The sequence below is a fragment of the Bubalus bubalis genome, chromosome 1 (assembly GCF_019923935.1).
Source record: "Bubalus bubalis isolate 160015118507 breed Murrah chromosome 1, NDDB_SH_1, whole genome shotgun sequence".
NCBI classification, from domain to species: domain Eukaryota; kingdom Metazoa; phylum Chordata; class Mammalia; order Artiodactyla; family Bovidae; genus Bubalus; species Bubalus bubalis.
In genome coordinates this window covers 47,088,486-47,113,188 of record NC_059157.1, presented here as the reverse complement: position 1 = coordinate 47,113,188, position 24,703 = coordinate 47,088,486, and the positions used below count along the sequence as shown (strand labels likewise).

General features: G+C 40.1%; 1 protein-coding gene across 9 annotated transcripts in view; it reads left to right on the top strand.

The window, feature by feature from the left end:
- The window catches only part of ITSN1 (intersectin 1), a 249,074-nt gene that overhangs the window by 33,238 nt on the left and 191,133 nt on the right, over positions 1-24,703 (top strand). Inside the window, exon 1 of one of the 9 annotated variants that reach the window (XM_044939425.2) lies at positions 17,330-19,775. The exons of the other annotated variants lie outside the window; for them this stretch is intronic. The gene's annotated coding sequence lies outside the window, so the exon portion shown is untranslated. Of the gene's footprint in view, positions 1-17,329; positions 19,776-24,703 lie in introns of those variants that run through there. 9 annotated transcript variants of the gene reach the window in all.

The window sequence follows — 24,703 nt, the reverse complement described above, 5'->3', positions numbered from 1 at the left end:
ACATTTTCATCTTAAATCCCTGCATGCACATAAAATGTACTGAAGGCTATCAAAGAGCTTTTGCTTATGGTTGTTCTCTTTATTGATGTTCCCATAGTAAGAGTGAAACTGAAAATTTACTTATTTTTAACACTTTTATTCATTTAAAACTCAAATCATTCCAAGTTAGCATAAATAACTCTTTAATGAGAATAATCCTATTTTTCACAACAAAGAGTTGTAGTGAGAAGGATGGCCTTGTTCTGCATTTTTTGCAGATCTCTTCTATGTCTGGCTTAATAGAAGTCAGCTGGATTCTCCTCACTGCGTACATATTCCCTGGGTCATCACAGCAAGCTCTCAACCTTGTCAGACCCACCATTTTCTTTTTGTAATGCTTCCTTTATTCTCCCCAAGTGACTCAGTGCTAGAGAATCTGCCTGCAAAGCAGGAGACAGGAGTTTGATTCCTGGGTCAGGAACATCTCCTGGAGAGGGGAGTGGCAACTCATTCCAGTATTCTTGCCTGGGCAATCCCATGGACAGGGGAGCCTGGAAGGCTATAGTCCATGGGGTCGCAAAGAGTCGGACACGACTTAGTGCCTAAACAAAAACAAGTTTCTTTTCATCAAGTTAAATTCATCAATAACATATACATACTTTCAAATCTCTCAATGTACTGCCCAACTTTTTCTAAAGAAGAAATCAAAGTATTTTACACTACTAGTACCCCAGGACATTTGCAAGTAAAAACTTGCAAAATGTCTTTTGTGTTAATGTGTAAAATGGAGTTTGGTTCTAGGCCCAGATACTTATAAACGGACTTTTCCCCCTACAGGAATGTCTAGACAGACGTTCAAGTGGCTTGGGATGGGTGCTTGTATGAGGCTGTTCTGAGTAGCCTGTTAAACGCCAGTGGTACCTCCCAGTGAACGTGACAACCAAAACCACCCCGGCGATTTCTGAACATCTCCTGAGGGGTGGAACATACTTACTGAGAACTGCTGATTAAGGGAATCTTGGCTGGGTTAAAAAAAAACCCAAAGCATTTTCTTTTAATGTTGGATGATCATTTTTAAAAACAATTTGTGTTATAAAAGAATTTCAATGGAGAAGGAAATGGCAACCCACTCCAGTACTCTTGCCTTGAAAATCCCATGGGCGGAGGAGCTTGGTGCAGGCTACTATCCATGGGGTCGCAAAGAGTTGGGCACGACTGAGCGACTTCACTTTCACTTTAAAACCATAAATGTAATTGGTTTTCCTACCTTTTCATGCCAATTTATTCCATTAAAAATATAATGAAAAAAAAAAAGAATTTCAAATTGAGCCAATAATTGCCTATAATCTCTGCATTCAATATAATTAGTGTTGATATTTTGATCCATATTGGCCTTGCCCTTGGTTGTTCTTCTATGGGTAATTTTTCCTATTCAAAACCAGTACCATTTATAAACTGTTTTACTTGGCTTGACACTACTTGATTTTACTGAACTCCATGTCTCTTTTTTAGTAGCAACAAAATCATTTTTATTCTTGGCTTTATTCTTAGCATATGCATGCTAAGTTACTAAAGTCGTGTCCAACTCTTTGTGACCCCACCTCCAAAGCAAGAATACTGGCGTGGGTTGCCATGCCCTCCCTCCAGGGGATCTTCCCGACTCAGGGATCGGACCCACGTCTCCTGTCTCTTGCGGCTTCTGTCTCTTGCGTCTCCTGCATTGGCAGGCGGGTTCTTTACCACTAGCGCCACCTGGAAAGGTCTGTACTTAGCACAGTCTCATGTAGCGTGTGATAGTGCGTACATACTCATATCCCTTTGGTGCTGACGTTACACGTGGATGGAGAGGCGAGAACAGAGCATGGACTTGTAGGGAGTTGGGTGGCCTTGACCAAGTGACTTAACCACGAGTATTAGAGAAAAGGCATGTGACGTTTCTGTCCCAGGGTGAGTGGAGGTCGCAGTCTGCTGTTTACCAATCTCCAAGTGGACTGCAGGCCTCTGGAGGGCAGGAGGGGTATTTTAGACACTATTTTGTCTCTGGCACTGGCTCAGTACCTGACTCTGAAGTGATGAATGTGGCAGAAAACTTGGTACTTCCTTGGGCTGTGGTTAGACTTTGTTTCATTTCTATCGTGATTATACCTCCATCACAGATAAGCAACTATATTAATAGTTGTTCATTTCAAACACCAGTAGAGCTTGCTCCAGGTGGGCTCATCAGTCAATTCAAGCAACAATGTTTCACATATTTTTGGCACACCTGATTATTGTATTTATGTCTAGGTATGGCTTCAGTGTTGTTATTATGCAGGAGTCTGGTTGATTGTTTGATTGTGAGGCCCTGACTGACACATGTAATTAAATGAGTTTGAATTTAGTGTGTTCCTTGAGGAGGCCTAGTGTGTTTACCTCAAAGGTTGTCGAAGGCTTGAAGTGATGTCTCAAGGACTCACTGCTCCCTTTAAGGCATTTCTACAGGTATGGTTTTCTTTCCTTGTTATCTTTTTATTTTTCTTAAATGTTGTTTCCAGCTGTTAAGATTCGAGATCTAGCAGCTCAGTCCTCTTGAATGATTTAATGTGTTACCATTAGGATTCTGAAAGATATAAATTTGAAAAATGATTTGACTGTGTTTGGGAGAGTTTCTGGAGGGCTTCCCAGGTGGTAAAGAATCAGCCTGCCAATGCAGGAGACTCAGGTTCAATCCCTGGGTTGGGAAGATCTCTTGGAGGAGGAAATGGCAACCCACTCCAGTACTCTTGCATAGATGCTTCCGTGGACAGAGAGGAGCCTGGTGGGCTACAGTCTGTGAGGTCAAAGAGTCGGAGACAACTGAGCCACTGAGCATGCAACACACACAAGACAGTTTCTGCATGCTGAAGGCCCAAAGCTCTATGGGCTGAAACACTGATTCTCCAATTCAAGCATGCATCCGAGTCAGCTGGAGGATCTTGATAAAGCACACTGTTGAGTCCTAGCCTGTTTGTTTTTTTAATTTAATTTATTTATTTATGGCTGTGCTGTGTCTTCATTTCAGAGCACGGGCTTCTCATTGTGGTGGCTTCTCTGGTTGTGGCTCAAGGGCTCTAGAGTGTGGGCTTCAGTAGTTGCAGTAGGTGGGCTCTAGAGCGCACGGGGTTTGTGGCTCCGTGGTACGTGGGATCTTCCTGGACCAGGGATTGGATCCATGCCTCCTGCACTGGCAGGCAGATTCTTTACCACTGAGCCACCAGGGAAGCCCCCTGCCCTATTTCGTATTCTCTAGGTCTGATGTGGGGCCTAAGAATCTGCATTTACCAGCTCCCTGTTTATGCTGAGGCTGCTGGTCTAGGACCAGACTTTGAGAGCCATGGAGCTGAAGCGTTGAAGTCCACTAAAGGTAGTAAATGGAAAGGAGGTATGAGATGCAGTGTATTTCATATTTCAGGAGAACCCTTTTGTGCCCTGTAAGCTAGTTGGAATTATAAAGAAAAACTGGGTTTGGTCCATGAAGAAAAGGGCATAAACCCTTTAAAATACAGTGTGATCATTGTAACGGTCATTCAACTTCAGATAACAAAAGATTGGGAAACCATCTTAAGTTTCTTTTACTTTTTAAAAAAAATAAGAGTAGTGCATATTTATAATGGGACATATGTAAATACAGAGAATTTTCTATTCTAGAAAGGATGAAAATTTTCCCCAATTATATTCTATCACTTGAAATGATCTCCTATTACATTTTTGCTAATTTTTATTCAATTTATCTTTTATGCAAAGGATTTTTAGTTTTGTTTTCCCCCCAAACGAAGTTTTTATTTTTAAATGCTAGATGCTCATTGTAATGAAAGAAAAAGATCGTAAAGAGCAGTTATTTTTTCTAGACACAACCAGTGTTGATTTCCTATAATTTATTGTTAAGGATCTCTTTATATGAATATTCTTATTACTTTGTATTATTCTGACCTTATGATTTAAAAACCCTTATTTTAAGGTGCAATATCTTTTCATGTCATTAGATGTGATTCTGAAGCATCTTATAAATATAATTTGTGCCTAAATCTTTCCCATCAACCCTCCAATACCCCTGCCTTTTGGATGAATTCCCCGAAGTGGAATTGGTAGGTCAAAGAGCATGTAAAATCTAAGACGTCCCTGTTGACTCAGATGGTAAAGCATCTGCCTGCGATGCAGGAAGCCCAGGTTTGATCCCTGGGTTGGGAAGATCGCCTGGAGAAGGAAATGGCAACCCACTCCAGTATTCTTGCCTGGAAAATTCCATAAACAGAGGAGCCTGGTAGGCTACAGTCCGTGGGGTTGCAAATAGTTGGACACGACTGAGCGGCTTCACTTCACTTCACTTGATACATTACCAAATTGTCTTCACAAAGAGTTTAGTAATTACTGTCCAGACTCCAAGTCTACACTCACTGCCATTTTCATATTTATGAGCTTGATAGGTGACAAATACTGTCTCCTTATTTTAATTCCTTCTACTGATAAGAAGTTCAGCACTTTTTTTCCATGTGTTAATTGTTCACTTATATTTCTTTTCTTTTGAATTTTCTCTTTTCCTTGTCATGTTTTCTTTTTGAAGTTAATCTTTTTTTCTTAATTTGTGTGAGCTCCTTATATAAATATGTAAGGATATTTCCTTAACCCAATTTTTTATTTGCTTTTAAGATTTGTGATATTTTCTTTTCTAGAAGTATTTAAACCTCCCTCCCCTCAATCCACCATTATTTTCCTCTTTTAAGAATTTCCGCCTTTGGTCAAATAAGGAAGCCCTCTCTCACTTCGATTTTATAAATATTAACCTGTATTTTCTTCTTGCATGCTTTCATGGTTTCTTTTTTTTTCCACTAGAATCTTTAACCTATCTGTAATTTGTTTTGTTGTCAACAAATTCTAGTGTGGGTAAATGCATTTTACGTTTTCCTCATTTAATTTTTCGGCCACACTATGCAAAATTAGGCAAATTTAGTTTAGCCAGTTGGAGGTAAGCATTGAGTTTTCACACTGCTTTGTGGGGCACTGGGATTTCAGAGAAGACTTGAAGGGTTTGCCATGGGAATAGAGGTATGAGAGATATGTGGATATTTCCAGCTCCAACTTCTCCCAAGAATATATAGACTTCAGTGGCCAATGAGGCACCTATTGGGCAGATCTTCTTGGGCACCTAATTACAGGCTCTTTAAAATTAACGTGATCAAAACAATTCTTTTTTGTTTTTGATTCATTTTATTGAGACATAGCTGGTTTACAGTGTCGTGTTAGTATCGGGTGTGCAGCACAGTGATTCAATTACACACATATAGTTTGCATCTGCTAATCCCAAACTCCCAATCTATCCTTCCCTCCCCGCATCCCCTGGCAACCACAAGCCTGTTCTGTGTGTCTGTGAGTCTGTTTCTGTTTTGTAGAGAATTCTTGTGTCATATTTTAAATTCTACATATAAACAATATCATACGGTATTTGCCTTCCTGGCTTCACTGCTATGATAATCTCTAGTTGCACCCATGTTGTTGCAAATTGGCATTTCCTTCCTTCTTATGGCTGAGTGATAGTCCATTGCATAAAGGTACCACATTTTCATTCTGCTGATGGGTGTTGAAGTTGTTTCCGTGTCTTGGCTATTGTAAATAGTGTTGCTGTGAGCACTGGGGTACAAATATCTTTTTCTCTGGATAAAGGCCTAGGAGTGGGATTGCTGGATATATGGTAGCTCTGTTTTTAGTTTTTTAAGGAACCTCCATACTGTTTTGCATAGCAGCTGCACCAAGTTACATTCTTCACCAACAGTGTAGGAGGGTTCCCTTTTTTCCATATCCTCTCCATTTTGGTCATTTGTAGACTCTTAAATGAGGGCCATTCTGATTGGTGTGAGGTGGTACCTTACTGTGGTTTTGATTTGCATTTCTTTAATAAATAGAAATGTTGAGCATCTTTTATGTGCCTACTGACCATCTGTAAAAACAGAATTCTTGATGCTGTCCCCAGTCTAATCTGTACATTCTAGACCTTTCTGTCTTGTAAATGGTGCCCTCATCCACCCCATTGTACACCCAGAAACATCACAGCTCTCCTTGATTCCTCTGTCTTCTGTGTACTGTATATATCTATTCCATTGTTAATTTCTGTGGGCTTTCTGTTTAAAATATATCCCTCTTGTTTCCACTGTTAAAATGTTACTCCTGGCCACTGCTGCATCTCAGCTGAATATCTGCCATGGTCTCCTCGCTAGTTTTCTTGATTCTATTCTGCCTGCGTGGAATCTGTTCCACACGGCAGCTTCTGCACTGTAAATCGGGTCAAGTTGTTCCCTTGCTCAAAGCCTTTCAAAGCATTCCTATTACACTTAAATCCAAGCCTCGCTTGAGGAGAGGCTTGTATTCTGGCCTCCATTGCCTTTCCAATTTCCTCTGTTTCTACACTCCTTTGGTTCCCTTTGCTCTAGCTGGACTGGCCTCTTTCTCTTCCTTGGATAGGTTCTTTTCCTTCCACAGATCTTTGCACTGACTTAATCTTCTCAGAAGCGACCCCTGTTCTTTTAAGAGAGGTCCCCCTTGACTACCCAAGCACACAAAGAAATCCCACATACCACCTCCAGGCATCATCTGCCTTGTTCCCCTGCCTCATTTTTTAGTGGTTCTGTATGTGTGAAACGGTCATATTTTTTATTTTCCTTGTTAGCTTACTCCCCATTCTCAGGTGTAAGCTCTCTGGGGTCAGAGACTCTGTTTTGTTTCCGATGCCCTGTGCTTGGCCCAGAGCCTGGCTCATGGTGCTCCTTCCTGGTGGGATGTAGCCGTTTGTGAATCCACTCCCAGCCTGTGGCCTTTCCTTCAGTCAGTCAGTTCAGTTGCTCAGTTGGGTCCAACTCTTTGTGACTCTGTGGGCTGCAGCACACCAGGCTTCCTTGTCCATCACCAACTCCCGGAGCTTGCTCAAACTCATGTCCGTCAAGTCAATGATGCCATCCAACCATCTCATCCTCTGTCATCCCCTTCTCCTTCTGTCTTCAATCTTTCCCAGCATCAGGGTCTTTTCAAATGAGTCAGCTCTTTGCATCCTGTGGCCAAAGTATTGAAGTTTCAGCATCCGCATCAGTCTTGCCAATGACTATTCAGGACTGATTTCCTTTAGGACAAACTGGTTTGATCTCCTTGTAGTCCAAGGGACTCTCAAGTGTCTTCTCTAAAACCACAGTTCAAAAGCATCAGTTCTTCTGCACTCAGCTTTCTTTATAGTCCAACTCTCACATCCATACATGACTACTGGAAAAACCACAGCTTTAGCTAGATGGACCTTTGTTGACAAAGTAACGTCTCTGCTTTTTAACATGCTGTCTAGGTTGGTCATAGCTTTTCTTCTAAGGAGCAAGCATCTTTTAATTTCATGGCTGCAGTGAAATTTTGGAGCCCTCCAAAATAAAGTCTCTCACTGTTTCCATTGTTTCCCCATCTATTTGCCATGAAGTGATGGGACTGGATCCCATGATCTTTGTTTTCTGAATGTTGAGTTTTAAGCCAACTTTTTCATTCTCCTCTTTCACTTCCATAAAGGGGCTCTTGAGTTGTTCTTCACTTTCTGCCATAAAGGTGGTGTCATTTGCATATCTGAGGTTATTCATATTTCTCCTGGCAATCTTGATTCCAGCTTGTGCTTCTTCCAGTCCAGTGTTTCTCATGATGTACTCTGAATATAAGTTAAATAAGCAGGGTGACAATATACAGCCTTGACGTACTCCTTTTCCAATTTGGAACCAGTCTGTTGTTCCATGTCCAGTTCTAACTGTTGCTTCCTAACCTGCATACAGATTTCTCAGGAGGCAGGTCAGATGGTCTGGGATTCCCATCTCTTTCAGAATTTTCCACAGTTTATTGTGATCCACACAGTCAAAGGCTTTGACATAGTCAATAAAGCAGAAGTAGATGTTTTTTTGGAACTCTTGCTTTTTCGATGATCCAGTGGATATTGGCAATTTGATCTCTGGTTCCTCTGCCTTTTCTAAATCCAGCTTGAACATCTGGAAGTTCACGGTTCATGTACTGTTGAAGCCTAGCTTTGAGAATTTTGAACATTACTTTGCTAGCATGTGAGATGAGTGCAATTGTATGGTAGTTTGAACATTCTTTGGCATTACCTTTCTTTGAGATTGGAAGGAAAATGGACCTTTTCCAGTCCTGTGGCCACTGCTGACTTTTCCAAATTTGCTGACATATTGAGTGCAGCACTTTCACAGCATCATTTTTAAGGATTTGAAATAGCTCAGCTGGAATTCCGTCACCTCCACTAGCTTTGTTTGTAGTGATGCTTCCTAAGGCCCACTGGACTTCCCATTCCAAGATGTCTGGCTCTACGTGAGTAATCACACCATTGTGGTTATCTGGATCATGAAGATCTTTTTTGTACAGTTCTTCTGTGTATTTGTGCCACCTCTTCTTAATATCTTCTGCTTCTGTTAGGTCCATACCATTTCTGTCCTTTATTCTGCCCATCTTTGCGTGAAGTGTTCCCTTGATATCTCTAATTTTCTTGAAGAGATCTCTAATCTTTCCCATTCTGTTATTTTCCTCTATTTCTTTGCATTGATCACTGAGGGAGGTTTTCATATCCTTGCTATTCTTTGGAACTCTGCATTCAAATGGGTATATCTTTCCTTCTCGCCTTTGCCTTTAGCTTCTCTTTTTTTCTCAGCTATTTGTAAGGCCTCTTCAGACAACCATTTTGCCTTTTTGCATTTCTTTTTCTTAGGGATGATCTTGATCCCTGCTTCCTATACAGTGTCACGAACCTCTGTCCATAGTTCATCAGGCACTCTATCAGATCTAATCCCTTGAATGTATTTGTCACTTCCACTGTATAATCGTAAAGGATTCAGGTCATACCTGAATGGTCTAGTGGCCTTTCCTTACTCACATTTGAATCAGAGCAGCCTAGCTTTTCAATCTCAAGCTGGTGTGAAGCTTCATTTACAATAAATTTTCTTGGTTAACAAAAGTTTAAAGATAATTTCCTTAGAAGATTGGACTTCACTCTGAAGACGTAAAGAAAGAGGAGGTTTTAACTTGACATTTCTGTCAGTGTTGCATTCACTTCCTAAATATATTGGTGATAAGGTTCCTGACGTTTTGGGCTGAAGGCCAGTTACGAGTACAGCTTGATTTTAAACATTTCTTGCTTGAGGGTACCTTTTTACATACTGAATTGCATACCATAGATTAAAAAAAATTTTATTTAGCAGATTGTTATTAATCCTATAATTAAGATGATTATGAGATTGTATAATCTTATATTTACCCTTTTGAAAGAGTGCTTCCTGAATCTCAAGCCAAAGCATTTGTACAGCTTTACTGTGTAAATATTTATGTTCTAGGTGTGTTATTCATACATATAAACATATCTTCTCCTTGATCTATAGCTATATGGTTGTATAGTTTATGACTTCTGGACTTCCTGTTTAACTCCTCACTGTATACTCTGTACCAGGTGGCTACTCCCTAAATATCAGTTGATTTTGTAACAGTTGTCCTGTGACAAAATCAGTATTTTAGTTTCTGTCTACTCTTGTTAATTACAAACTCATATCAATTGTGTTTTATGTTACTGCTTGCCACATTTTAACCAGTAATTTCAAAGAGATTGCTTTTTGTTTTTGCCTCATGTGTTTTCATGTTCCAGCATTGGGGGTGTAAAGTTTTATTACTGTTGTTTTCATTGTTGATTATACACTTTATGAAAATAAAAAATTATTTTTTTATCACGTACAGCTTTTTTCTTGAAATGATACCATATTAAATTCAGTAACTCTTCCTTTCTTTTAAGAATTTTTTTAAATTTTGTATTAGAGTATAGCCAATTAAAGTGTTGTGATAGTTTCAGGTGAACAGTGAAGGAGGTCAGCCATACATACACATGTATCCATTTTCCTCCACCCCCCCATACCATCCAGGCTGCCACATCACACTGAGCAGAGTCCCATGTGCTGTATACAGTGGGTCTTTGTTATTCATTTTAAATATAACAGTGTGTACATGTCCGTCCCAAGCTCCCTTCCCCTCAGCAACCGTAAGTTTGTTCTCTATGTCTGTGAGTCTCTTTCTGTTTTGTAAGTTCATTTGTATCATTTCATTTTCGATTCCACATGTAATATAAAGGGGCTTCCCTGGTGGCTCAGGTGGTAAAGAATCTGCATGCAGTGCAGGAGACCTAGGTTTGATCCATAGGTTGGGAAGATCCCATGAAGAAGAGCATGGCAACCTACTCCAGTAATCTTGCCCGGGAAATCTCATGGACAGAGGAGCCTTGTGGGCTACAATGGACTATAGCCCATGGGGTTGCAAAGAGTCAGACACGACTAAGTGATTAACACTTTCGCTTATAAGAGATGTCATACAATATTTCTCTTTCTCTGTCTGACTTATTTCATTCAGTGACAATCTCTAAGTTTATCCATGTTGCTGCAAAGGGCATTATTTCATCCTTTTTAATGGCTTAGTAATTTGTGTGTGTGTGTGTGTGTTAGTTGCTCAGTTGTGTCCAACTCTTTGTGACCCCACAGACTGTAGCCCACCAGGCTCCTCTGTCCCTGGAATTCTCTAATCAAGAATACTGGAGTGGGTTGCCATTCTCTTCTCCAGGGGATCTTCCTGGCCCAGGGATGTGTCTCTTAAGTCTACTGCATTGGCAGATGGATTCTTTACCATCTGAGCCACCAGAGAAGCTCATTCCATTGTATATATGTACTGTATCTGCTTTATCCATTCCTCTTCCATTCCTCTGTCAATGGACAAAATTCCATATTGTGGCTATTATAAACTGTGCCTCAATGAACATTGGGGTACATGTATCATTTTGGATCATGTTTTCCTCTGGATATATGCCCAAAAGTAAGATAGCAGGGGAGCTCCATTTTTAGTCTTTTAAGGAACTGCCATACTGTTCTTGTATTGCTATAAACTTCCCTCTTAGAATTGTTTTTGCTTCTTCCCATAGGTTTTGTACCATTGTGCTTCCATTTTTGTCTGTAGGTATTGGTTTATTTTTGCAGTGATCCATTGGCTGTTTAGTAGTGTATTGATTAGCCACCACATGTTTTTGTTTTTTATAGCTTTTTTTCTTGTAGTTTATCTATCTGTAATCTCTTAGTGTTGTGATCAGAAAAGATGCTTGATATGAAATTGACTTTCTTAAATCTACCAAGGCTTGCCTTGTGGCCCAGCATTTGGTCAGTCCTGAAGAATGTTCTGTGTGTACTTGAGAAGAATATGTTGTCTACTGCTGTTGGATGGAATGCTCTGTATATATCAATTAAGTCCAACTGGTCTAAAGTGTCATTTAGCTGGATTTAATGACAAAGAAACTGTTTCTTTATTAATTTTCTGTGTGATGAGCTGTCCGTTGATGGAAATGAAGTGTTAAAATCCCCCACTATTATTGTGTTATTGTCAATTTCTCCCTTTATGTTTATATTTGCCTTACATATTGAAATGCTATGTTGAATGCATATATAATTGTTATATCTTCTTGGATTGAATCCTTGATCATTATGTAGTGTCCTTCTTTGTCTCTTAAATTTTGTCTGGTATGTGTATTGCTATTCCATCTTTCTTTTGATTTCCATTTGTATGGAGTATCTTCTCCCATCCCCTTACCTTCAGTCTGTAAGTGTCCCTACGTCTGAAGTGGGTCACTTATAGACGGCATGTATACAAGTTTTTGGAGAAGGAAATGGCAACCCACTCCAGTGTTCTTGCCTGGAGAATCCCAGGGACGGGGCAGCCTGGTGGGCTGCCATCTATGGGGTGGCACAGAGTCGGACACGACTGAAGCGACTTAGCAGCAGCAGCAGCAGCTACAGGTTTTGTTTTTGTATCCACCCAGCCAGACTGTCTTTTGGTTGGTTCACTTAAACCATTTACATTTAAAGGTAATTACTGATATGTATGACACTATTACCATTTTCTTAATTGTTTTGGGTTTATTTTTTGTAGGTCTTTTCCTTCTCTTCTGTTTCTTGCCTAGAGAAATCTCTTTAGCATTTGCTGTAAAACTGGTTTGAAAGTACTGAATTCTCATAACTTTGGATTGTCTGCAAAGCTTTGATTTCTCCTTGGGTAGAGTATTCCTGGTTGTAGGTTCTTCTTTTTTCATCAGTTTAAATATATTCTGCCATTCCTTTCTGGCTTGTAGAGTTTCTGTTGAGAAATCAGTTGATAACCTTATGGAAGTTCCCTTGTGTTGTTTGTGATTTTCCCCTGGTTGCTTTCAATGTTTTATCCTTCCTTTAATTTTTGTCAGTTTGATTGCTATATGTTTTGATGTGTTCCTCCTTCAATTTATCCTGCCTGGACTTTCTGCCCTTCCTGGACTTGATTGGCTATTTCCTTTCCCATGTTTGGGAAGTTTTCAGCTATCATCTCTTCAAATATTTTCTCAGGTCCTTTCTCTATCTCTTGTCCTTCTTGAACCCCTATAATGTGGATGTTGGTACATTTAATGTTGACCCAGAGATCTCTTAGGCTGTCTTCATTTCTTTTCATTCTTTGTTTCTATATTCTGTTTTGCAGCAGTTATTTCCACCATTCTGTCCTTCAGGTCTCTTATCCATTCTTCTGCTTCTGTTATTCTGTTGTTGATTCCTTCCAGTCTGTTGTTCACCTCTGGTTGGTTTTGTTTTTTGTGTTGTTGTTGTTTAGTTATTCCATGTCTTTGTTAAACATTTCTTGCATCTTCTCCATTCTTTTTCGGAGATCCTGGATCATTCTCATTATCATTATTCTTATTTCTTTTTTTGGAAGTGTGTATCACCACTTCATTTAGTTGTTTTTCTGGGCTTTTTATCTTGTTCCTTGGGCTTTCCAGGTAGCACAAGTGGTAAAGAACCCACCTGCCATTGCAGGAGACATAAAAGACATGAGTTTGATTCCTGAGTCGGGAAGATCCCTTGGAGAAGGAAATGACAACCCACTCTAGTATTCTTGCCTGGAGAATCCCATGGACAGAGGAGCCTGGTGGGCTACAGTCCATGGGGTCACAAAGAGTTGGACACAACTGAACGATTAAACAACAAACTTGTTCCTTCATCTGAGATGTAATCCTCTGCCTTTTCATTTTAATTAACTTTCTGTGATTGTGTTTTCGTACGGGAGACTGTAAGGTTGTAGTTCTTCTTGCTTCTTCTGTCTGTCCCCTGGTGGATGAAGCTAGGAAGCTTGTGCAAGTTTCCTGATGGGAGGGGCTAGCTAGGAAAAACTGGGTATTGTGCTGGTGGGGGCTCCAAAATCACTGCAGATGGTGACTGCAGCCATGAAATTAAGAGACGCTTACTCCTTGGAAGGAAAGTTATGACCAACCTAGATAGCATATTCAAAAGCAGAGACATTACTTTGCCAACAAAGGTCCGTCTAGTCAAGGCTATGGTTTTCCCTGTGGTCATGTATGGATGTGAGAGTTGGACTGTGAAGAAGGCTGAGCGCCGAAGAATTGATGCTTTTCAACTGTGGTGTTGGAGGAGACTCTTGAGAGGCCCTTGGACTGCAAGGAGATCCAACTAGTCCATTCTGAAGGAGATCAGCCCTGGGATTTCTTTGGAAGGAATGATGCTAAAGCTGAAACTCCAGTACTTTGGCCACTTCATGCGAAAAGTTGACTCATTGGAAAAGACTCTGATGTAGGAGGAGAAGGGGACGACAGAGGATGAGATGGCTGGATGGCAGCACCGACTTGATGGACGTGAGTCTGAGTGAACTCTGGGAGTTGGTGATGGACAGAGAGGCCTGGCGTACTGTGATTCATGGGGTCGCAAAGAGTAGGACACGACTGAGCAACTGAACTGAACTGAACTGTGCTGGTGGGAGGGGCTCAATAAAACTTTAATCCAATTGTCTGCTGATTGGCTGCAGCTCCCTCCCTGTTAGTTGTTTGGCTGAGGTGACCCAGCCGTGGAATCTACTGGCTCTGTGGCAGGGCTAATGGTGACCTCCAAGAGGGCTCACAACAAGGGTCTTGTCCCAGCACTGCGACTGCCAGTGCCTCTGTCCTCCAGCAAACCACTGCCAAACTATACCTCTGTAGGAGACCTACTAGCAGGTAGGTCTCAATCAGTCACTGCTTCTTTCCCCTAGGTTCTCATGAAGAATGGAGAAGCTCTATACAGTCAGCAGAAACAAGACTGGGAGCTGACTGTGGCTGAGATCATGAACTCCTTATTGCCAAATTCAGACTTAAATTGAAGAAAGTAGGGAAAACCACTAGACCATTCAGGTATGACCTAAATCAAATCCTTTATGATTATACAGTGGAAGTGACAAATAGATTAAAGGGATTAGATATGATAGAGTGCCTGAAGAACTATGGACTGAGGTTCACGACATTGTACAGGAGGCAGTGATCAAGACCATCCCCAAGAAAAAGAAATGCAAAATGGCAAAATGGTTGTCTGAGGAGGCCTTACAAATAGCTGTGAAAAGAAGAGAAGCAAAAGGCCAAGGAGAAAAGGAAAAATACGTCCATTTGAATGCAGAGTTCCAAAGAATTGCAAGAAGAGATAAGAAAGACTTCCTCAGTGATTATTGCAAAAAAAACAGAGGAAAACAATAGAATGGAAAAAACTAGAGATTTCTTCAAGAAAATAATAGATACCAAGGGAACATTTCATGCAAAGATGGGCAGAATAAAGGACAGAAATGGTATGGACCTAACAGAAGCAGAAGATATTAAGAAGAGGTGGCACAAATACACAGAAGAACTATACAAAAATAGCTGAGAAAAAAAGAGAAGCTAAAGGCAAAGGCGAGAAGGAAAGATATACCCATTTGAATGCAGAGTTCCAAAGAATAGCAAGGATATGAAAACCTCCCTCAGTGATCAATGCAAAGAAATAGAGGAAAATAACAGAATGGGAAAGATTAGAGATCTCTTCAAGAAAATTAGAGATATCAAGGGAACACTTCACGCAAAGATGGGCAGAATAAAGGACAGAAATGGTATGGACCTAACAGAAGCAGAAGATATTAAGAAGAGGTGGCACAAATACACAGAAGAACTGTACAAAAAAGATCTTCACGACCCAGATAATCACGATGGTGTGATCACTCACCTAGAGCCAGACATCCTGGAATGTGAAGTCCAGTGGGCCTTAGGAAGCATCACTACAAACAAAGCTAGTGGAGGTGACGGAATTCCAGCTGAGCTATTTCAAATCCTAAAAGATGATGCTGTGGAAGTGCTGGACTCAATATGCCAACCAACTTGGAAAACTCAGCAGTGGCCCCAGGACTGGAAAAGATCAGTTTTCATTCCAGTCCCAAAGAAAGGCAATGCTAAAGAATGCTCAACCTACTGTACGATTGCACTCATCTCACACTCTAGCAAAATTGTCCATGCCAGGCTTCAACAGTATGTGAACCATGAACTTCAAGATGTTCAAGCTGGATTTAGAAAAGACAGAGGAACCAGAGATCAAATTGCCAACATCTGTTGGATCATTGAAAAAGAAGAGAGTTCCAGAAAAACGTCTATTTCTGTTTTACTGACTATGTCAAAGCCTTTGACTGTGTGGATCACAATAAAGTGTGGAAAATTCTGAAAGAGATAGGAATACCAGACCACCTGACCTGCCTCCTGAGAACTCTGTATGCAGATCTAGAAGCAACAGTTAGAACTGGGCATGGAACAACAGACTGGTTCCAAATTGGAAAAGGAGTATGTCAAGACTATATATTGTCACCCTGCTTATTTAACTTAAATGCAGAGTACATCATGAGAAATGCTAGACTGGATCAAGCACAAGCTGGAATCAAGATTCCCAGGAGAAATATCAACCTCAGATATGCAGATGATGCCACCCTTATTGCAGAATGCTTCCTAGGGCCCATTTGACTTTGCATTCCAGGATGTCTGGCTCTGGGTGAGTGATCACACCATCATGGTTATGTGGGTCATGAAGATCTTTTTTGTATAGTTCTTCTGTATATTCGTGCCACCTCTTCTTAATATCTTCTGCTTCTGTTAGGTCCATACCATTTCTGTGCCTTATTTTGCCCATCTTTCCATGAAATATTATTCCCTTTGTATCTCTTATTTTCTTGAAGAGATGTCTAGTCTTCTGCATTCTATTGTTTTCCTCTATTTGTTTGCATTTATCAGTGAGGAAGCCTTTCTTATCTCTCCTTGCTATTCTTTGGAACTCTGCATTCAAATGGGTATATCTTTCCTTCTCTCCTTTGCCTTTAGCTTCTCTTCTTTTCACAGCTATTTGTAAGGCCTCCTCAGACAACCATTTTGCCGTTTTGCATTTCTTTTTCTTGGGGATGGTCTTGATCACTGCCTCCTGTACAATGTCGTGAACCTCAGTCCATAGTTCTTCAGGCACTCTATCATATCTAACCTCTTGCATCTATTTGTCACTTCCACTGTATAATCATAAAGGATTTGATTTAGGTCATAACTGAATGGCCTAGTGGTTTTCCCTACTTTCTTCAATTTAAGTCTGAATTTGGCAATAAGGAGTTCATGATCTGAGCCACAGAGAGCTCCCGGTCTTGTTTTACTGACTGTATAGAGCTTCTCCATCTTTGGTTGCAAAGAATATAATAGTCAGTCTGATTTCAGTATTGACCATCTGGTGATGTCCATGTCCAAAGTTTTCTATTATGTTGTTGAAAGAAGGTGTTTGCTGTGACCAATGCGTTCTCTTGGCAAAACTCTGTTAGCCTTTACCCTGCTTCATTTTGTACTCCTGGCCAAATTTGCTTGTTACTCCAGGTATCTGACTTTCTACTTTTGCATTTCAGTCCCCTATAATGAAAAGGACATACTTTCGGGGTGTTAGTTCCAGAAGGTCTTGTACGTCTTCATAGAACTGTTCAACTTCAGCTTCTTCAGCATTAGTGGTTGGGGCATAGACTTGGATTACTGTGATATTGAATGGTTTGCCTTGGAAACGAACGGAGATCACTCTGTTTTTTTGAAATGGCACCCAAGTACTGCATTTCTGACTTTTTTGTTGACCATGATGGCTACTCCATTTCTTCTAAGGGATTCTTGCCCACAGTAGTAGATGTAATGGTCATCTGAATTAAATTCACCTATTCCAGTCCATTTTACTTCACTGATTCCTAAAGTGTCCATGTTCACTCTTACCATCTCCTGTTTGACCACTTCCAATTTACCTTGATTCATGGACTTTCCAAGTTCCTATGCAGTATTGTTCTTTATAGCATCATACTTTACTTCCCCTACCAGTCACATCCACAACTGAGTGTTTTGTTTGCTTTGGCTCCATCTCTTCCTTCTTTCTGGAGTTAAATATTCTCCAGTAGCATATTGGGCATCTACCGACCTGGGGAGTTCATCTTTCAGTGTCAGTTGTTTTTGCCTTTCCATACTCTTCATGGGATTCTCAATAGTGAAGTGGTTTGCCATTGTCTTCTCCAGTGGACCATGTTTTGAGTTAAGTGTTTTTAAATCAAGATATAATTGACCTATATATAAGATTATGTTAGTTCCAGGTGTACAGCAGTGAGTCTTATATTTAATTTGTTTGAAAGAAAAGTAGTAGATTTCATTCTTCTGAACATTTCTTGTTCTCTGTGTCCTGTGGAATATTTTCATTGTATCACATTCTGAGTGTTTTCTTTAAGGAAGGGAATTTCATACAACTCTAAAATGTTGAATGAGAGGACAACAAAAAGCAAGTGCTTTTTTTCCCTTGACCACATCACATGGCATTTGGGATCCCAATTCCTTTACCAGGGATCGAACCCTTGCCGCCTGCATTGGAAGTGTGACCTCTTAACCACTGGACCATGAGGCAAGTCCTTGCAAATGCTTGAAGTACAACAGATTGGCCTTTCCAGACTTTTGGAAGAAAACAAATCAAAACAAGCAGTACGGTAGTGATTACGTGGTTGGGGGCCAAATTTTAGCTACTTCTTGCAAGATTAAGTTGGAAACTATAGGTTACTTATTTCTTCTTCCTGCCCATTGGTATGTCTTTAATGTATCAGAGCTTAGTCAGGAATATATGAATTAGTCAACTTTGGCTAAATTATGTTGTAGTAACAAGCCCCAGAGTTTCCAACAACAAAAGTTTATTTCTCATATTAATGCTGTTGGCGTGCTGCAGTTCAGGGTGTCGCGAAGAGTGAGTCCAGCAAGACTGAGAGACTGAAGTGAACTGAACTGAACTCATTCTTCATTGGCCAAAGCAAGTCATGTGGTCAAACATGGCCTCAGGGTCCAAGAAACGTAATGTGCTCCAGGGATGAACAGCTAGGGAAGGGTTTGGCAAGGGAAGGACAGCAAATATTTTGATCATCACTCTATCTGTTGCAGTGTATTTTTGGATGTAGTCACTTTACAAGGAAGTCTCGTGGGGTTTTTTTTGAAGCATATTTATTTGGAGGTAGGGAAGGAAGGTTTGCAACCTGTATTTTCAAACACCTTGATAGTGTGTATTGACTATCTTAATTACCATTTTGGGGATCTCAGCAGATCCTGGATTTAATACATGATAACAGCTCAGTAAATATTTGTTGGATTAGTGGACAATGACTTCTAACAATAATAGGAAAGCCATACTTTTCATTATCTTTACTGCCCTTTGCAACTTCTTGAAACAGTTTTATAGAGAAGCTCCCATAAACTATGCCTGTTATTTATTATATGAAAAATGATTCTTCAGGGGTCATTTTTACCATAAAAGAAATTGCTTTTTAATCACCCACATGTCCATTATACAAAATTTATATTAAATACAACTGAGGAGAGGACTGCCTTCTCTCTGGCAGCTCAGGACCACGGCTGATACTGGTTATTGTACACTGCACTGTGTTTCCTTTCCCTCCTTTCTTTCTCTATGTGCTGTTTGAACATTGTCCATGTTTATAGTCATATTGTGATCGCTTATTCTACTTTTTGCTGTATCTCTTGTTTAACACATAGTATCATGAATTAACAATTGGAAGGGTCATAGACTAAATAAAGGAGTCATAAAATTAATTTTAGCTTTCCCTTTTCTGCTTTCCTCCGTATGAACTATTCATTCAATAAAGTTACATCTTGTTCCTTTTCTCTCACACATGAGGCAAGCATGGAAATGAGTAGAAGAATGGTGAAAAGTAGACCAGAGTCCTGAAAAATTTGGTGGGAGGTGGTTCAAAGATCAGATTGTCAGTTCTTGGGGCATCAGGGTTATTTTCTTTTTTAATCTTTTCTTTTTCTTCGTTTACTATGAAATCACTTTTTCATAGCTTGGGGTTTTCACAATCTTTTGAAAAGTCAAAACTTGCTAATAAGTTGATTTGAGTCCTGTTATCTTTTTGAAATATACTAGATAAGTTTAATGTGAGTCATTCCAGAATGTAGCCCCTGCTTGAACCTCTGTGTTGAGTACCCTCTTTATCTAAGGTCAAAGCACTTAGTTAGCAACTGAGCTTTTGTAAGCAACCCATTGTAAAAGTTCACCATGCCTTGTTCTTCAGTATCATTAATCATCTTCCCTCTAAGCTTTGGAAACATGGCTGAGTCCTGAGTCATCAGGCCCTTCACAGTGCTGGTGATCCACCCTGCTGAGGTACATGCATGAAATATTTGCTGTCTCAGTATAAATCTGAGGACTGGTTTGTCTCTTGAAACGTGTGGACCGAATTCCTTATATGTTAACTGAAAAATACAGTTTGTGTCCGTTTTACAAAGGGATCTTATCAGGCCTGTTAAAGTTACCATATAGATGACACGATTCCAGACTTCCTGTGCTTGATGTAATTTGCAAATATTTTGAAATACCAAATGCAGCCTCAGCAAGGTTAGTGACCAGTTTTTGAATTTTGGTGAATTTTTCTGTTTTAATTTTCACAGCTGTTTAGTTTTGAAATGTCTGCTCCACCAGATAAGTTAGGAATGTGTGGAGAGGGCAGTTTAAATAATCTGAATGTTTGCTGTTGAAGCAGATGCCTCTAAGTCAGGCTTCCAGATCCAAAGGAACAAAGAGGGAAGAGCAGGAGAATGAAGCTCCATGTGACACCCGCTGGAGAGGAATGTGGGCCCTGCAAGTGATTCTTGGGTTCTCATCCTAGAGTTTAATTTTTCCAGTTCTATTAAGGTATCCTGGTAAATTCAGTATGAAAAGAGTGCTGATAACTTCTTAAAAAAAAGGGGCTTCAGTGATAACTTTTGAGTTTCCATGTGAATACTTATCTAACATTTTATCTCCTTAAAAAAAAATAAAAAGTGTCCATTATAAGATCAGCTCACAGGTCAGACATTAATCTTGGTTGGCAAGTGTCTGAAATCAACTCTGGAGGCGAAAGTGGAATTGATGGCACTCATCGTAGAGTACTGATTCTGTTGACTAAAAGACATCAGGCCTTTGGTCTCTTTTGTGTTGCAATTTTGAGCAGAATTTAAAAGAATGAAAATTTCCAAATATGTGCTAACATGATTTGTGAGAATATTTATCGAGATTAAAGTAATATATTAAAAATCAGCTTAATTAATTGAAACTTAACTCTTAGAAACTGATGTAAAGGTTAGTTTGAAATTTGCTAAGCTTTATTAAAAGTCTAGATTGGGGGTAGAAACAGCTTCCCCAGGGTATCTCAATTTCCTTCATTTTAGAGTATCTTTTGCCAGAATGAAGAGAAAAAAAGATCTGTCATTCTTTTTAATCAGGCTTAACTGCAGTGACATAAAGTAGAAAACATAGCAATGTAGAAACAGGTAATCTCTTAATTCATCCTCTCATACCTGTGTGAATAACAGAAAAACCACAGGTCATCCTAATTGTTTTATAACCACAAAGAATTTAAATAAGTTTTGACATAATACATTCCTTTTCAGTTCTCAGTTATGCATTTCTATAAGCTGGCCTTACTTAAATAGGCTAGCTGAGAGGCATTTGCTTTCTAAAGCGAGCTTTCTTCTGTTTCTCTGTTTGACCTTTTATTATGAAAAATTCCAGCCACTAACCCCCATTATCAGGCTTCAGTGACACTTCAATTAACACTTCAGAAAGTGTTAATTCTTGGTCAGTGTTGTTTCATCTTTCCCGCCAGCCCAACTCTAGATTATTTTGAAAGATTCTAGACATCATATCATTTCGTTAAAGTGAATTGCTTTTGATAGTGACAGTGGAAGCCATTTTCCTTCTTGGCACTGGCGTGGTCTCTCAGGGCTGAATAGAATTTATAAGGAGACAGACTCTACATTGAAGAGCTTACCTTGTGAGCTCATATTTTCTCTGGATACTTTCTTCAAGTTTCTCTTGTCTTTCAAATAGCAGGTATTTGCTAAGTTCTTAAGTTCTTATCTCTTTGGAAATTCCTGTAGCAAGTTCAGGTTTAGTTATCCTGCACTGCCTTGTCTGTGCCTTATCTAAACAGTATTGAAGGGAAGAAAGAATTATTTCACCAGGAGTTGGCTTGGAGAGGAGTTAGCTATACTGGATATATTTAGGAAGTGCCCCTTAATGCTGTAATAATATACTAGCTTTTAAAAGCACCTCATAATAATAGCTTTTTAAAAAGCGCAAATGAGGCACGTAAGGGTGATCTCTTTTCCTAGCCATCAGTGGGATAATTTAATTCCTTTCCTGGGTCAAAATAAAATATTCTTTCAAGTACCCTGAGATCTGCAAGTATTGGTTGACTCATCTTTTGTTGTTAAACCTATTGGTTTCCCAGGCCAACATGTCTTTTTCTATACTTTGACCTTGCACTTTAAACTGAATTCCTTTTGTCCTTTGAAGGAGGCATAAAACTGTTACGTTTATATTGGTGAGTGTGAGAAACTGACTTTTCACTTTTCTCTATGATTTCTAAATTTAAGTGGCTTTAATCATCATTGTTGTAATGGTTTCTTGACTCCTGAAAAAGAAAGTTTTAAAAAGTAGATTCAACAGGTTAAATAGAATTCTTGAACTGTTTTCCTTCTAAAACTAAAACCAATTTTGACTTAATTGTTAATTCTTAGAATTTAGTTTTTGAGCGTAGAAAACCGTGGGGTTCACTTTTATATTTTACTTTATTAAGATCACTCAAGTTACTGGTAACTTGGCTGTATGGGATGCCAAAAGTCCTGGACTGAGTTTGATCAGGACTCTGACTTGCGTGTGATTAAATATGTGTCTACTTGTCTTCAATAGCTAAACAGAAGTAATTATATTTGCATTCCACCTATTTCACAGAGATGTTGTTAGAAGGCCTATAATTAGATTTTTTTCTTTAATTTGCAAAAATATTTGAGCTGCTTCACAGGTCAGAGCTATATAAAAGTGAGGTGTAATTATGAACATCTCGTTTCTCTTGATTTGTGTTTTTGACACTGGATGCACATATTGCTTTTTCTCTTTTCCCGGTGTACATGTTCTGCTGCGTGTTTTGAAATTGGTTTTCTTAACATTTTTAGCAGCTGGGGATGCTATAAAAGCCATCTTGTGTCCTGTTTTCAGTGCACAGTGGCGAGTGTGGATAGATGGCTCAGTTAATGGCCAGGCAGTTGAACCTCACAAGTGCTCGCCTCTGTGTCCTGTGGCTTCTCCCCTTTCAGGGTAGAGTTACTGTTTGCAGTGCCAGTCTCACTGTCTGGGACTGGGGGTTCTCAATCAGTGTGCCTGCTGCCTGGCTGTCTTGAATGCGATGTTTGTCTTCTCCCCTCCCCCAACCTTATATTTTATGTCTTACACTTCAGAGTGGATGATCTACTGGGCTAACCACTTTAGGGAAGCTTTATGCTGTCTCAGAAAGTCAGAATGAGTCCTTTGCATTAGGTGGCAAGCATTAACAGAGCAGATCTATGACAAGGGCCATGTCACTAGACTCCTCCACTTTTCTGGACTTACTGTGTGCTTACAGATGAAATCATTCTCCTTCTCTGGTTTGGATTGTATTCTTGAGAAAAGTTTGGACCAAATTCACGTGCTTCCCTGATAGCTGAGTTGGTAAAGAATCCGCCTGCAATGCAGGAGACCTGGGTTCGATCCCTGGGTTGGGAAGATCCCCTGGAGAAGGGAAAGGCTACCCACTCCAGTATTCTGGCCTGGAGAATTCCATGGACTGTATAGTCCCTGGGGTCACAAAGAGTGGGATACATGAGCGACTTGCACTTTTCACTGTCATGTGCATTTCACAGAAGATTCATTTGCTTTGAGTCCCAACAATGGTTGTCCAGCCTTGTACATAGTTGCTGCTGCTGCTGCTAAGTCGCTTCAGTGTGTCCGACTCTGTGTGACCCCATAGACGGAAGCCCACTAGGCTCCCCCGTCCCTGGGACTCTCCAGGCAAGAACACTGGAGTGGGTTGCCATTTCCTTCTCCAATGCATGAAAGTGAAAAGTGAAAGGGAAGTTGCTCAGTCGTGTCCGACTCCTAGTGACCCCATGGACTGCAGCCTACCAGGCTCCACCATCCATGGAATTTTCCAGGCAAGAGGGCTGGAGTCGGGTGGTTGAAGAATTCAAACTTTGGTACTACTTAAAGGATTCCTCAGTCTCACCTCAGTGCTTCTGTAGGCGTGAGCTTTTCCCATAAGGAGATGAGCCATGGTATATTTAGGTTTGGATGATTCTAGTTTACAGAACTTGAGGGTCTGAGGATTTGGGGTAGTGGTTCTTCAGGGAACCCGGAGGTTTCTTTTTCCCACAGGGTGGTCCCCTTTGTTACATTGTTACGTTGACCTACTCAAAGGGTTAGTTTCTGTTACATTTCAGTTCTGTTCAGTCCCTCAGACCTGTCTGACTCTTAGTGACCCCATGGACTGCAGCATACCAGGCCTCCTTGTCCATCACCAACTCCCAGAGTTTACTCAAGCTCATGTCCATTGAGTTGGCAATGCCATCCAACCATTTCATCCTCTGTCATCCCCTTCTCTCGCCTTCAATCTTTCCCAGCATCAGGGTCTTTTCCAGTGAGTCAGTTCTTCGCATCAGGTGGCCAAATTATTGGAGCTTCAGCTTCAGCATCAGTCCTTCCAATGAATGAATATTCAGGGCTGATTTCCTTCAGAATGGACTGGTTGGATCTCCTTGCAGTCCAAGGGACTTTCAAGAGTCTTCTGCAACACCACAGTTCAAAAGCATCAATTCCCTGGTGCTCAGCTTTCTTTATAGTCCAACTCTCACATCCATACATGACCACTGGAAAAACCATAGCCTTGACTAAATGGACCTTTGTTGGCAAAGTAATTTCTGTGCTTTTTAATATGCTATCTAGGTTGGTCATAGGTTTTCTTCCAAGGAGCAAGCGTCTTTTAATTTCATTTGGAAATGAATTAACTTTTGAGAACAAGTGAGAGGAGTTGCTCTGGAGGCGTAAGTGTATAGACAGGGCAGTTGTCAGTGGCCCTCATTGTGTCCTACAGCTTGAATTGTCTGCATCCTGTGACAACTGCCTGGCTTTGAAAAGGTCCTTAAAAAGCAGTGACAATGTACTTTGGTACTGAGTAAATAAAATAAGCAGAGGAAGCCTCTGATGTTAAGCTGAATTTATTTGATTTTAGGGTCGAATCAATGAAGACTTTCTAAGAGAAACTTGTGCTCTGAGCAGATAAAGAGAAACCTTGGGAGCGTTTTGATTGTTGCTTCCAAAATAGCAAGTTTCTAGAGCATGGTTGCCTGTTTTATTTAATAAAGAAGAAGAAGCTGCTTCACCTCTCTTAAAATATTAAATTAAGAAAAAAGTAGAAAGTCATCAGTGTTTTCAATAAAACTATGAAGCTTTAGTTTTTTCTTGAAAAGGCA